The sequence below is a fragment of the Vidua chalybeata genome, chromosome 5, assembly GCF_026979565.1.
Source record: "Vidua chalybeata isolate OUT-0048 chromosome 5, bVidCha1 merged haplotype, whole genome shotgun sequence".
Lineage (NCBI taxonomy): Eukaryota > Metazoa > Chordata > Aves > Passeriformes > Viduidae > Vidua > Vidua chalybeata.
The window spans coordinates 46454683-46469932 of NC_071534.1; positions in this window are offsets into that span (position 1 = coordinate 46454683).

A 15250-nucleotide genomic window follows, 5' to 3' on the forward strand; every position below is an offset into this window, starting at 1 on the left:
GTGAACCTGGTGTCCTTCTGTGAGACCTGACATTAGACCTCTTACCTTAACTTACCCTCTGATCACCTCAGTCTCCATGTCCTAGACTCCACCTTAAGCAAGCTGATGAGGGCATTAGATACCACAAAGCAACCTTCAACTTTTGCCAGCCATTTTTTGTTTTGTCAGTAAAGAATAATGCTGGCAGGCTCCAGCTTCCTGCTTCCTTTGCAGGTGCTCAGCACAGAAGCAGCCAGCTGGGGGGGCAGAGGGCTGGAGAGGCAGAGGGCAGGGGGCTGCTGCTGAGTTTTGGGGGCTGCTCTGGGCTCTTCTGAGCTGGGCCTGTGATACTGCATTACCCACTCTGTAAATATACCCATCCGATGGTACCTGTCTTGCTTTGGCTAAGTCATTCCATTGGATACCATTAACAGCCACACAAATGTGCCTTGAAGATTACTTTACAAAACAGTTCAAGAAAGTGGTATAGAGATTGAATGTTTAAAAATAGCTATTTTCCCGTGACACTGCAACATTTTGGATGAGATGACAAATCCAAAGCTAAAGATGTGTCTTCACAAGGGTATTTATTTCACATTAAGTTCAGCTATTGCTCATAAAAGAAGCCACAGTGAACTAAAAATGCAAACCAATTAGAGTGCACTGACTGCCAAAACAGTGTTTGTTCTTTGGTTTGTTTTGAAGGTACTTTCAGTTCACTGCTTATTGATGTAGTACAGCAGCGATAAGGCTTAATGCATGGCAGTCCTTCTGTTGTGTTTCACAACAGGACCAAGTAGTCCTTTTGCCATCAGGCCTTATCCAGCTGTGGAGAAAACTGTGGGCATTTTTACCTGCACATCATTGGCTTCAGTAGCAGCAGAATATAACAGTGGTCCTCCAGCACTGTGTCAGTCAGCAAGGGTCAGACTTCTGTGGCTTTGGAGAAGAAGGGAAGATTGCAAATGGACTTGTGAAGTATCCCATGAAGGGGTACCTGAACCAAGACGTATCTAGGTTAGCCCATTTTATTAACCAGAAGGGTAAAAGAAAATTGTAGAATCTCCAAAGAACAAGCAGCAGGTTTCATGAGTAGCAAAACCAAAAAGAACTTAGTTACCTGCAGATTTGAATCTTCTAGCTGGAGCCTCTGATGATTTGAGGACACTAGACACTATGGCAATAGGATATTCAGCATGTATTTACTCCTCTATGCAGTAACCAGCACCTAGAGTGGGTTCAGGCTTTCATTCAAGAGGGGTGCTTATGAAAGGCTCCCCTCTATTTCCTCTGCATTCTACTTCCTGTAGGAACCTAATGTCTCTAACTTGATGAAACAATTTTTATATTGATTACTGAGAATGTTACTTGTGCATACACAGTTACTAAGTGTCATTGCCATAGGAAGGTGGGCAAACCCCAGATGTCCAGCAGTACTTTTATTATTGTTTTGACAAACTGGGTGGCATTTCATCAGAGAGAAGCCCACAGTGAGCATCTCTCAGCTGCTGACAAATCCAGGCCCTCAGAGCTGACAACAACTTCTTGTGCACTTCTTGGGCTGATGAGACAGAGGTCCAAGATCAGACTGCATCAGCAGCCAACCTATCCACCCCAAGAGTGTTTTTAGTGTGCCACTTGCTAGATTTAGGACCATAGAACCTTACAGTGAAGCAATTTTATGGATCAGCCTAGAAGCAAAGTGTCATTTAATGCAGTTTGATTCACTTTTTTCATTAGATTGTTGAGATGACACCTATGACAGGTGACTCAGAATTATGCCACAGTGATAGAGCATTTAATTGCCTAACAAGGCAATTCTACAAGGGAATCCGACAGGAGTTATTATAACTGGTGAATGAACTTCATACCTATCTGCAGGATACACTGAAGGTACACCTGTAACACTGCCAGCCAGCATTCCCTTCTCATCTGCTCTGCTACATCAAGATACAGCCTTTCATGCCAGCAGCATTATGTGAATGAATCAATCTGCCTGTGTCTCACTGAGTTTCCATTTGCCTTCTTGAACAAGTACATCTGTGCTTTCTAACTCTAGATACAGTCTGCAAGTGGAAACCACCGAACAATTGTTAGCTTACTTCCTGCAGGCATTCAAAGCATGACATTTCTTCCATGACCTTCCCAAGCATTCTCCTGCCAACATCCTCTGAAAGCTCTTCTTCTCTTTCCCGCTGAAGGGATGGGAGCTATTTCTGCTGATGGTCAGCTCTTCTTGATCAGTGGTCCACAACAAAAAATCATCCACCTGCCCCCACTGGCCATATGCCACGGGAGCACACAGAGAGAACTCCTGACCATAAGGCGGCTTACTTGTGGAAAACAAAGTGGGGAAACAAGTTTTGTTTCCAGTCTTTGGAAGATGCAAACTTCTATTAACTGAAGGGTGAGGGACACTATCTTTTAGTCATCCAAATAAGAAGTTCATGTTACTCTGCCTGCTTTTCACAGTAATGCAACATAAGCCACTTGTGCTGTCAAGCACAATTTTCTCCTTCTTTGCAATTCTGAACAAGGCGAGAAGAATCAAAGGAGGAAGAGAATGAACAACACACAGTAATTAGGTGAAGTCCAGAGGTGGGCCAGGAAGTTGATATGGAGACTGGGGCAACTCTCCTATGGGGACAGTCTAAGGAATTTGGGGCTGTTCAGCCTGGAGAAGAGAAGGTTGCATGGACACCTCATAGCAACCTTCCAATACCTGAAGGAAACCTACAGGGAAGCCAGAGAAGGACCCTTCATCAGGAACTGAAGTAATAGGACAAGGAATAATGGGTTCCCACTGAAAGAGAGGAAATTTAGATTAGAAATATATGAAAGAAATCCTTTACTGTGAGGGGGCTGAGGCACTGGAACAGGTCACCCAGAGTAGTACTGGATGCCCCATTCCTGGCAGTGTTCAAGGCCACACTGGATGGATCATTGAGCAACCTGGTCTAGTGAGAGGCATCCTTGTCCACAGCAGAGGAGTTGGAACTAGATGATCTTTAAGGTCCCCTCCAACCCAAGCAACTCCATGATTCCAAGGTGTTGACAACAAATGTTTTCAAGGTTGTTTTCAGGATCTTGCAAGGTAGGAAAGAGAAAGATGAGGGGTTAGCCATCTTACAACTGAAGAAAATCTCACCATGAACAAAAAGACTTGGAAAAACAAGATGAGTATCACTGATTCATTTTCTAAAATGAAGAAGGATTTTTCATTTGTGTAATTGAAAAAAGTTCTATAAAAACATAACTTTCAGCCAAAGACATTCTCTTCTCATATTCAGCAATTTTCATGAAATATCTAAAGTATTTTAAAAAGACTCCCTGAAGTTTTCATAAAATATAGATGCCAGTGTATAATGAAAATAATTAAAATCTCAGTGAAATATGTTCTAAGCTGAGCATACTCCAAGACAACACATGCTCAGTTTTCACGAAGTTGTTTGCTGCATTTCACGAATTCTTCAGACCCCATATTTTACAATATTCATTATGTTTCATAGCAATATTCATGACATTTAATAGCAATGTGCATACGACATTAAAGCATTAAAAAAACCCATCAAAGCCACAAGCTTAATAAATCAGAGGAATATAAATTGTCTTCCAATCTGCAAGAAAACAGACATCTTCCTTAATTTTTCTTATATTTTGTTAAAGGCAGACTAGCAATGTTTTGTAGTAGATTCACAAAACAGATCTTAAATTCTCACCACCTGTTCATAGGCTGGCCATTCAGAATTACAGAAAGCATGAAGACAGCACTGCTGCAGCTTCACTGGAATTTATTTTAAATTATTAAAAATAACCCCTTTTCACCATAGCAGGGATCTAACACTCTCGATCAGAAACAGCATAAAGTTCTTCTGGAGAGAGCAACTTTCTAGCTGCTCACAATTTCTACCTCTGTGCCTTCAGGTATATAACTTTAACATTAAAGTCTGTTAAATAGAAGTCTCCACCTTAAAACTTGCCTTTTGGTTATCTCAATGCATATTTCATCCTTACCTTGCAGCTAATTAGACATTAGTTCATCAGCCATTCAGGACAAGGCTTTGTTGATCAGGGAAGTGGAGGATAAGGTGGGTCTTCAGAGGGAAAGTTGTCCATTATAGCAATTATTGAAGCTGAGGGAAGAAGTAGATGCTTTACAGCACAGGGCATTAATACTCACAAACATATCACTGCACTAAACAATCCTTTGGAGTAAGGGACTCTACTAAAACACAGACACAATGGAACAGCAAGGAGGAGTAAATAAGGTTCTTTAATTGCTTCCACCCTTTGGAAATCATATCATGTCCTACCTGCACCAGCTGAATTTTCTTTACATCAGCAGAGGTCAGTCCCACCCCCAGCCAGCAAGTAACCTGCTCAGGCCCAAGGGCTGGCTAATGAGCAGATGTAGCAGGTTTCTGGGTGGTGTGAGTGACTGGCTTTTGCAGAGCTTAGAAGCCAGGTATTGATGTGCTGCTAACCCAGCTTTCCTGGCTTTTTGTCATATCTCTAGAGACATGATCTGTCCCATTAGGAGGTTCTTCAGCTGGGGCAGGTGTGAGGAAACACATCTACCCTGCATCCAAAGAAATGATTTCTCTCTCCTTGTTTCTCTTTTTTAAATGTTTAGTTATACTCAGCTGTCAATGCCAGTGGATGGCAATACAGTACAAAACATATCAATTAATGTGTACAACTACTCATGAGTAAGAATACCTGTAACGTTAAAACACTGGCACAGTACGTTTTGCTGCTGCAGGGATGTGTTGTATTTGCTGGGCAATGGGGAGAAACGTTGGGATTCTTTCTGGAGTTTATTCTGTTACTTCTTAGGAAAAGTTTCTTCTAGCGGCAGTTTTGTAAGGACCTAGCTTAGAATTTCTCTCATTATAACTAAATAAATAGAGATAAAGCAGTGTTTTAGTTTAATTATTTGGTTCCTTCTTAGAGGAAAATACTTACTTGTCAAGAAAGGCCTTATTCTATTCTCAGCTCCTACTAGGCCAGTAAGTGGCCATCTTCAGCTTTTTCACAGGCAAAAAGCATTTGGGCTAAGCAGTTTTCAGGATAATTCATGTAAGCACCTAGAGCAACTGAATCCCACAGGTTTTTCTCTTGTCTGTGTATGACTGAGAGATGTTACATTGACATTTGTGATTCAGACTCCAACACTGACCGCTTTCTCTATCAGTCACAGAACCGCTTCAATATATAAGTATTTAATCATAGTGTTAAATATTTCCAGACATGACAAAGCTGAAGTAAAATATACTGAAGTGACCTGCTTTTTTGGAGTGTGGAGTGGCTGAGAGAGGAAATTCACATGCTTACTACTTGGAGAAGGGTAGAACAAACTGACAATCACATGCAGGAAAAAGAAGAGTTGGCATACAGTGCCAGTAATGCCTGGAAAACACAAAGCACTGCTGACAGTAGGGTGTTCCTGTGAAGCCATTTAGTGCCAGCTCATTAGAGTGCTTTGGCAAGGATGTTTAGCATAAAATAGATCTTATTTAGAATTGGGGATTCTACTGCCTTGCTCTTGGCATGAAATGAACTTGTAAATTAAGCTGTCTTGTAATATAATGACATTGTGTGGTATTATGAATCATTTTAGAATTAGAGAAATTGATCTGAATAAGAAATTAAGGCATACTAAGAAGTGGAGAAATATGTACAGCTGACATTGAGGGCTGGTAGGCATAGGCCTGTGAAGAATGCATTGCATGCTGCCCAGCACTGCAGAGTTGCTTCTAAGCCTGTGGTCAGCACCTGGGTCCTGGTTTGCAAAGGTTTTAATTTACTCCAGGGGTTGCTTCAGCAATTATCCTTTCCTCAGATTCAATTTCTTTAAAAACTTTTCTTCTTCACTGGATGTCTCAGGTGGGTTAATATTAAAATTTTATGCTTGCCAGGGGCTTACTTTTCAATTAGCAAAAGTTTGAAAAGTCTGGGTTAGGGTGGAAGAAGTTTTAAATACAGAGAGAAGGTGGCTGGGCATGTGATACCTCTCTAAATGCTTGATGAAGTAGAGGACTCTCTTCTTGTTTTCCATATTCTGTAGAGGGCAAAAACCCCATGGGGATGGCTGTGCACTTTTGGAGCAACTCTCTAAGTATAAGACTGGCTCATTTCCTAAAGCAAATTCAATATTTAAAAATCATCCCCAACAAAAACCATGAAAAAGAAGCCTAAAGTCTTTGGGGTTGCTGTCCTTATAAGAAATCGATATATTCTCAGTCTGATCAGCTAATTTCTCTCAACATTCTTCAAACTCACAAAATTACAAGTGGAGAGAACTTTCTTGGTATTTCCTGGCAAATATTTTTCTCTCAGATCAAAGACACCACCCAGTCCTCTGAAGAAAGCCAAGTCAGGGAGCACCACAGCTATTTTCCTCCAGCCTGAGAATATGGAATGCAATATGTTTTTCTGCATGTGTTGTGCTTTAGCATTCATGAGTATCTTTACGAAGGCAAGTTTTGAGTCACATGCTGTGTCACACTACAGGGAAGTAGAATATCAATTATACAGCATGCTTAATCATGAGAGGAAATAGATGTGACTAACTGAATATGCAAATGATAATTCAAAATAAAATTATGAGCTCTTCCTGATGTGCAAAATGCCATTCGTAAAAAACATTTTAATATATTCATGCTGGACTTCAGAAGAGTGCGGTTTATGAAGGGAAATGAGAAAAATGTAATTTAATTTCTTCTTGCAGTGTATTATTCTTGTTGGTATTTTTCTAGATTGGAAAAGTATAGCTGATATGAAGCTTTTAAAGCATATTTTGACATTTAAAATGCAGCTTCCCGTGCTTGCATTCATACATGGTTTCCTGAGATGAAGGGTGGTAAGTAAATACTCACTGCTAGTTTTCCTGTGAAAACCATGAGACTGTACAGGATAGGATTTTATTGTACACAAGTACAAGCTCCTTCTGGAATCTTACAACCCCTTGCCCTACTAAAGCAACAGCTGTTTGGCAAGGATACAGGAACTTTCTTTTTTACCCAAAACTTGGTATTTACAGCTCATCCCCCATGGTGTGGGTGGTCACAGTTCACTTCCTGAGGCTGCTCAGTGAGAACAGCACTTCCTACCTGCTGTTACAGTAGTCTCTCGTAGAGCATCTTCTCCAGTCCTCATGGCAGAAGTGTTTCATTTCACACGGTTTGGTGGGCTGGCTCACCCAGGAAGGTGATGTGCTGTACTCAGGAGCATCACACTCTCCCGAGTGGGGAAACCTAATCCCAAGTATCTTAAAACACTCTTTAATTTAGCTGGAGTGTTGGCAGTCAAGGCCAGTTTCCAATGTCCTCAGTGAATACTGGAACCTGTTATTAAGTTAAAAGAGGAAAGTCTCTTTCCCCTCTTACTAGCTCTCATACAGAGCTCGTGTTTGGCAGTCTCGTCTAATCATACCTACAAGCTTGAGCTTTTACAAGGAGATTGTGTCCAGCTGACTCTGGCTGGAGGCCAAGTGCCCACCAAAAGCCACTCTATCCATTCAGAGTTCATCAACCTTGTCCTGCCTTGTTGGTGGCTTCAGAGACCCTTGCACACCTTGCCTTCCTGAAATGCTGGGTGCGGGCAGCACTGCACCTTCAAACATGTAGTAGGTAGAAGCTCTGGGGCAGGTCCCCCCTTCTCCTGGAGAGGGAGGGATGGCCAGCAGTGTTTCTTCACAGGGCAGCTCTTCTCTAGCCCTGAAGGTGCAGCCTTGCTGTACAATGCATGTGAGGCTGTACACAGCTCAGGTGAAGGAAGAGGATGTTGCTGTACACTAAGGAAAGCCAAATGGAGGCAAATGAAAGTGGAAATGAATTTGTTTAGGTGTCAGAATAACATTTGGCGGAAAAGTGCTAGCTGGGTCCTACCACATATCCCATAAAATCAGGGGATTTTGAGATATGTTATGTCTCCTTTTGACTTGTCAATAAATAAACCAGTGCTTCTTAGACTGTACAACCTGTAGGCAGAAGCATGGACATGGGTGTCCAGAGCTTTACAGATATAGGATGATCCCAAGAGAGCACTGGGATGCTTCACATAGCTGCCTGCAAGGTCAGTGGTTATTCTACTGGTGCCATTCTCATTATGATTTTGTCTGAGTGGGATTTGGGATTAGTCTGTGATAGCTTGAATAGGAGCTGTATCTAAGCCATGCACTCAAACTGGGGATTTCTGCTGTGGGAAATATTACCACATAAATAAATGAGAAGTGAAAGATGGATGAGCTGGAATGAGCTGTGAACTGACAGCTTTGTGACTGGTTGTGACTGATTTTCTTTTTGTGGTCTGAAGCTGAGTGCCTCATAAATTCTGAAGACATCAAAACTCTAACCCAACTAAAACCATCCTAGCTTCACTGGAAATACAAAGAGCAGTAACTAACTAGAGGATAAGAGACAGTGAGAAGGGAATGAGTTCTCTCCTCAAAGTGCTAGTTTTGGGTATTTACTTCCGGTTTTGGCGTTACAGATCAAACAAGCAGACAGACAGATTTTAGGTAATTAGGGTCACACACTGACTGTCCTACAATCTAATATGAGCCTAGAGATAAAAATATGTTACTGATAGATCTTAAAGATCCTGGGATCCCCAGATACCTGCTAGTGCACCTCAGTTGTGAGGTGACATATTGTAGATGCCATTTGGCAACCACCAAGCAGTGTGCTGGTCTTGGTGGCTGTTTCATACTTTGCTCACTGTGGAGACAGGAGGGCAGCAGGCTTTCTAGGGGGAAGGAGGATGTAAAGTGAGACCAGCTGCATTGAAACTGGTCAGAGCCCCATCCAGCCCAGCACCAGGTTTCTCAGAGCAACCAAAATGGGACGAGGTTTAAGAATGGTTCAAACAGTCCCGATCTTAGGTTACTAGCTTTGTGTCTCAGAACCCAGGATACAGCTTTTTCCCATGAATCTGTTCCAGATCTCTCAAATCAATACAAGCATCTGCACCATCTTCTGGCAGGACTCATAATTTAACACTCTTAAGGTTATTTAATAGAAGAATTTAAGGAACAGCTGGGTAAAAAAGTTGGAAAATGAACAACAGTAACAATACTCCAGCTGCAACTTGATACCTAGTGTCATGCAATGACCAACAAAACTTCAGAGTGTGCGTAAGTGAGAGATGCTTACTTTTCTCTGGCAACAGTTCATTGTGCAACTGTGAGTAGCAACATCCCAGCTGCCATCAATTTCTTTTGTTTCCTCAAAAGAGCCACAGAAATTGTCTCTAAATAACACAGCTTTTAATATCCAAGTGATATTTTGGAGCAAATGTTCAGGAGCCCCACACTTACTAAGCTTAAGTCTAGCATCCCCAAATTGCTTGCCCCAAAGTGAAGATGCCTGAAAGACTCTCTACATCTACTACAAGTCTCCAATAGCTAATGCTGATATTTATGTACACATTTTTGTGCATCAAGAGCAGGCTGGTCCAAAAACTTTCTTCCTCTTGTATGTGTGTGGCACCAGTCTGTTCTTGCTTGTTCAGATAAGGGCAAGCTCCTGAGTGGCCCTGGCCCATTGTGCCCTTTCGTATTTGTAGCTGAGGTAGGCTGCAGGTCCATCATCTGAATCCTTCCTGGTACTCACCTTAGTTTTATATACAGCTTCATCTCTTTTTACACACCTATGCCAAACAAAATACTTAACTTCCTAATTCAAGCTGTCTTGTGGTATGTCTGGATGCAAGACAAGCAGGATGCTGTTCCTTTACAGGGCTCTCTTCCCAGCCCTGCTTTCTGTCCTTCTCCAGTTCACATACCTTGTCCGTGTATGCCCGCACTGTAGTTTGTCTCCATTCATCAAATCTCTTACCACAACATGCTCAGTCTTTAAACAATTTAGGTTTAGTGAGCAGTTTTTCTTATTAGAAACCTGGTTCTAATTCAGGCTGGAAGGTACCATGTTTCCTCATCCAGAGAAGCATCTGGAGACCCACCTGAGAGTAAAAATGAAACAGAGGCAGAGACCTGGTTTAAGTGGTTTGAGCTATCTTCCTCACAAGCCATGGCAGAAGATGGAACCTTCTTCAGTGCTGCAGATGTTTCATGCACAAACATCACTGGGGGAATGTGCCCAAGAGTAAGTAACTTCCACTATATTGCCTTGTACTATAAAAGCCCCACTGCTTAGCCAGCTGTAGCTGTGCAGCCTTAGCTGTTTTCAGGCACTGTATTCCACAGATAATAATAATTTTTAGGAGCCATCTTCAGAATGTTAAATGGTGCCAGGACATGAGCCCAGAATGGAATTTTGCCTGTCCACCCTGTCAGTTTGTTAGGATGGTCCACAGCATACTTCTGTGGTTGCCTCCACAAGAAACTAAACTGATCAGTCCTGAAGCCTTTCTCTAGTTCTAGGTCCATGATTCCCATTCTTCTGGCTGCAGCACTGAACATGACCCATCTGATAATACTACTTTTTCTCTTGGCTGTTTTCTTCATTCTTAACTCCCTTTTCTTTGGCCTCTTTCTTTCTTCCTAAGAAAATAAGTATCCTTTCTGCCTAAGAAAAGAAGTAAGCTTTGTCTAAGGATAAAAATCTTTCTACTCTTTTGCAAGGCAGAAGAAATCTTCAGGGCTTTCAGCTACAAAAACCTAATTTGTCAGTTTCTACCCCCCACCCCCATCTTTCTTAATGGATCTCTTATGCATTTATAATGTAGTCAGTACTAGAGTATCTAGGGACCTTATAAAGAATTTATAGAGCAAACATTTTTTGCAAAAAAGTTTCTACTTCTCTTCTGGCTATTGCCAATCTCTGAATCTGTTCTCTTTGATTTCCATAGGAAGCCAAGTTGCCTGTTTTATACTCTTGACACAGATTGTCTTACAGTATACAGGCTTTGCATTTGGGATAGTAAAACCAGGTTCACTGGGATTTGTTTTAGCAGTTATTAATTTCAGAACTGTCTAATAAGCAGAGCTGGCTGCTTTTGTCCATTAGCATCAGCACTGGCACATCCTTAGCTCTGTATCTGACTTAAGAGCCCAGGATGTTTCACTACACCTTGAAGTGACTATATAATTACTATGTAGAGAAAATAATTCAGTGCCGGCAAGGAGTGAAATTTTAAATTTCTGTGTCACTAGCAGTAAGGAGCTGGATGCTGCAGGCACCTCTAGGGAATATCTTCCTCCTCAATATCCTGAAGATTTCAACTGCTGCTTGCAGGGTGACCAACCCCTCACAAACACCTAAGGTGTGTGCCTATGATTGTGTAAGGAAGTTAAACTCCTTCAAGGCCAGAGTCTGGAAAGGTGAGCTCTGTATTACTGAGGGCCTTTATTGATCCAGATTTCTGGTCTCCACTATAATCCAGCAGTAAGTTTGATTTTGACTTTGCAAAGCCAACAGACACCAGCTGGGGGCAGTGCTGATGCAATAGGTAACACTGATCAACGCCTTGGTGCCTTTCTTGCTCGAAATCTAGGCGTCGAAATTTTTGCTACACTTGTTTTCCAATAATAATGTATCTTTGTATCAACACCTAAGAAGAAACATTCTTTCAACACTGACAGAGCTATTTGCACTGACTTTTAACAAAAAACAGTTAGCAAAACCCCCTAACCCAGTGCCATGGATGGAGACTTAATTTGAGTCGTCTCATTCAAAAAGCCTTAGAATTATCTGCAGGGCAGCACTGAGGGTGAGCTGCGCTGTTCTCTAGGGTTATCTCTGGATTTGTGACTGAACAGAAAGGATCTACACAAGTTTAGTAAGAAAAGAACACTGATTAGTAAATTGCAAAATTAATGAATTAAATCACAAAGTACAAGAGCCAAAATTAAACTCCTTCTGTTAAAAAAAACCCCAACAAACCAAAAGGTGCCGCTAAATCATCCTTGTACTCAGCCAGTGTGCCAGAAGAACTGCCCATGGTCAGTGCCCTTCTCAGCAGCTCTGGACATGGATTACCACCAAGATACCCATCACCCCTTATCACTGTACCACTCTGCTTCTCCACTGCCCACCAAAGTCTTCACTTAACAAGTCCAGGCTTCTTAAGAGAAATGCTGGAACTGTTCCATGAGGTCCAAGTGCAGGAACCTCCCCAGCAATTTCTGTGGGAAGCAGATGTGTTGATTTGTCCTCCTCACCATTCTGCAGCAACAGTTTCCTTCTACTTCCTCTCCGAGGCTTGATCTCACACAGGAAGCCTCCATTAACTTGATCTTACTGGAGATAAGAAGTTTGACTAACTACAGCTACTCATGTAAAGGAAGTCTTCAATTATATCTCTAAAAAATTATAGTAGTCTTAAGTATTAAGTAGTCTTGAAGTATAAACAGCATTTTTACTAGCTTGTTGAATAAGTGATAAAAAGACAAGGTGAAAGGCATTAATAATTTAAGCTAGCATTTCTCATTTCTATTAAATTATTAAACTAAAAATATTCCTTAGAGTGTTTTCAAAATACTCTGTTTTCCATAAACTCTGTTGCAATTTCTAGTTATAAAAAACCTCCTGTGAAGCAAGCTGTATAGCAAACCCCTATGTAATTCAAGAGGGAGCACAGAAATCTGGAAAGTGATCAAGACATAAACAAAAAGATGAAATGGAAATGAGCATCCAAAACAGCAAAATATATTTAAGTAGTATCACAAATACACTCCAAAATCTATTTACATATCTAAAAACCGCATATTCAGTAAAAATCCTCCCACAAAAGGTATTTATAAACAAGAAAATACGATTTCATTGTCTACTGCTGGCAACAGAGGCGCTTTACTGCTAGCAAAGCATTAACTATGCTTTTACAAAATATACAAAATTATTTTTGGAAAAACTTGAACTGAAGATTGGACAACAACTACAAGGCATACAAAGCATAAAGAACTGCAAATACATAACTCTATTAGTGCAAAAATGAAGAATAATGGCTTTTTTCCCCCCCAATACTTGTTCAGAGAAAAATACTACTGTGAATATGCAATTTGAAGCCCTTTAAAAGTCTTACTTGTAGGACTCAGTGCATTTGCATGTTTCAGCAAGGCTGGTACTATGCAGGAGGTAAATGAAACAAAGTCAACATAAAATCATGCTGTGACACAAGTTTATAACAAACTTCATAGCAAAATGTCTGAATACACAGTACAGAGACAAACCTCACAAAAATGATTTTCTCTACCCAGAAATTTGTACACGTTACCACTAAACAACATGTACAGAACTGGTATCATAGGCAACATTCTTTGGAATTAATTTAAATTTCCTTCAGGCCCTGTCTTTTATACAGGAATACCAGAAGGCTAACTCCTCACTTGGATTACAGGAGCTCCCAGTGTTTGTCCCTCAGGCACATGCCCGAGGCTGGGCAGAGACCTGTGGAGAGGCAAAAGCACCAGGAGCTGGAGTAAAACTCCACCTGGGAATGTGGGTCACTGTAGGATGCCTTGATAGAAGTCAGTGCAGAAGTAAAGAACTGATGAAGTTGAATTCCTCATCATCCATAGCCCTGGTTTGATAGTGTTTTGAAACACATGACAGTCTGTCCAAAAAGGCCTCATAATTTGAACAGCTGTAAACATTTCTTTTAAAGTTACCATTTTCACCATGCCTTTGCAGTAACAAAATTAGAAGTAGGAACATCTTAGCTTATGTTGGAACTACTTCAAATTCAGAAAACCAGAGGTCTATAATTGAGAAAATAGAAACAAATCTGCAAACACATGATTAGTTTTACAAATAGTTTTTTTTGCTCTCTTTTTCAGTTCTTTATCTGCCTTTCAGCAAACAGCTGAATAACACCCAATCTATCCTAGGAAAAAAATCTAACTTTGGTAAGTAAGCTGGAAACCATTTAATATGCAGAGGCAGAACAGCAGGACAAACTGTTGCATTTATTCTGCCCAAAGTGAAGTCCATCACTGCACTACATAGAAGATTCCTGCTCACTGATTCAGGAGAGGTCAAGAATCCCACACTTTTCTTGTTCCCTTTCATGAACAAAAAGAAAGATACAGATGACTTCCATAAAAACATAACAGTAGCAGGTAGAAATTTACCAATTAAGATCTGTCAATTATAATTAGTGGCAAGTGTTGTGGTTGATATTTAAAACTTTTCCAGAACAGAGAGGACTAACTTATTGACTTCAAATGTTCACAGGGTTACTATCAGGTGTTTATGGGGACTTTATTAAAAATTTCTAAGGCTCAAGTTGTAACAGTTTATGATGCAATCAGGTGAACTTTTACTGAAAGAGAAGTCAAAACAATGGTGATTTTACAAACTAAATGTAAAGGAGTCTTTGTGAATCTATACTCAAGAGCTGATGACCAGGAATGGAAGACAGTGCCTTCTGCAGAAGCCAGTACTGCTTTTGTACAACCTGACGGATCCTTGCTCAACCCAACTTCAAGTATCCAGTTTATATGTGCTTGAACAAGGAGCTTAGGTACCCAGCTCAGGCTCCAGAGGATAGCTAAGAGGTGCTCTAAGGTTATTAAAGAGACATAAGGGATTTGTCTGCTTGACCTTTGGCACAGGAAAGCAAAACAAAACAAAACAAAAAAAAAAAAATGTAATGCCCTCACAGGCATTACACACAGGAAAGGTCATCCTAGAACAGAGACCAAACCAGTCTTCCTCTGGAAATATTTACTTCTCCTTGCAGTGCAGTGCAGTGCAGTGCAGTGCAGTGCAGTGCAGTGCAGTGCAGTGGAGCACTTCAGGTCACTAGCATGGATTCAGATATCTGGTTTTTGAACATCTGAATTTAAATGGGATGACTCCTACCTCTGGCTCCCACATCAGGACCTTAAGTTGGATACCTGAAGTGAGGTGGTGTGAGAACCCTCTGTCCTTATTGACAACAGCCACCTCTTGATTCCCTGACAGAACTACAATCACGGCATTTACATAGGGAAGACCCAAAGGCATTAAGTCTTCACAGGATATAATTTATCTTTTATTTCTTTATCCCCTTCTTACATTATGGAATGGGACAGAGAAAGGGAAAGTGGTGTGGAAGGTGGTGCCTTGCTAAACAATATTGTGTAATACATATTAATGAAGAAACTTAGTGGCTGCCACTTGTAAATCTGAGAAAATCACCATTTTGAAGCTGGTGGGTACAAATTGCTTTGGCTGTTGCTTTGGCTCATTATTTATTTCGGGAACTACTGATGTGTATCAGTGTTAGCAGATTCTCTAAGTTGGCTGGCTAAAAAGATCAAATGGCATTAGAAAAAGCCATGATGGCAAAGACTTAAAGAGCTACAATACTATTTGCATGTATTTAA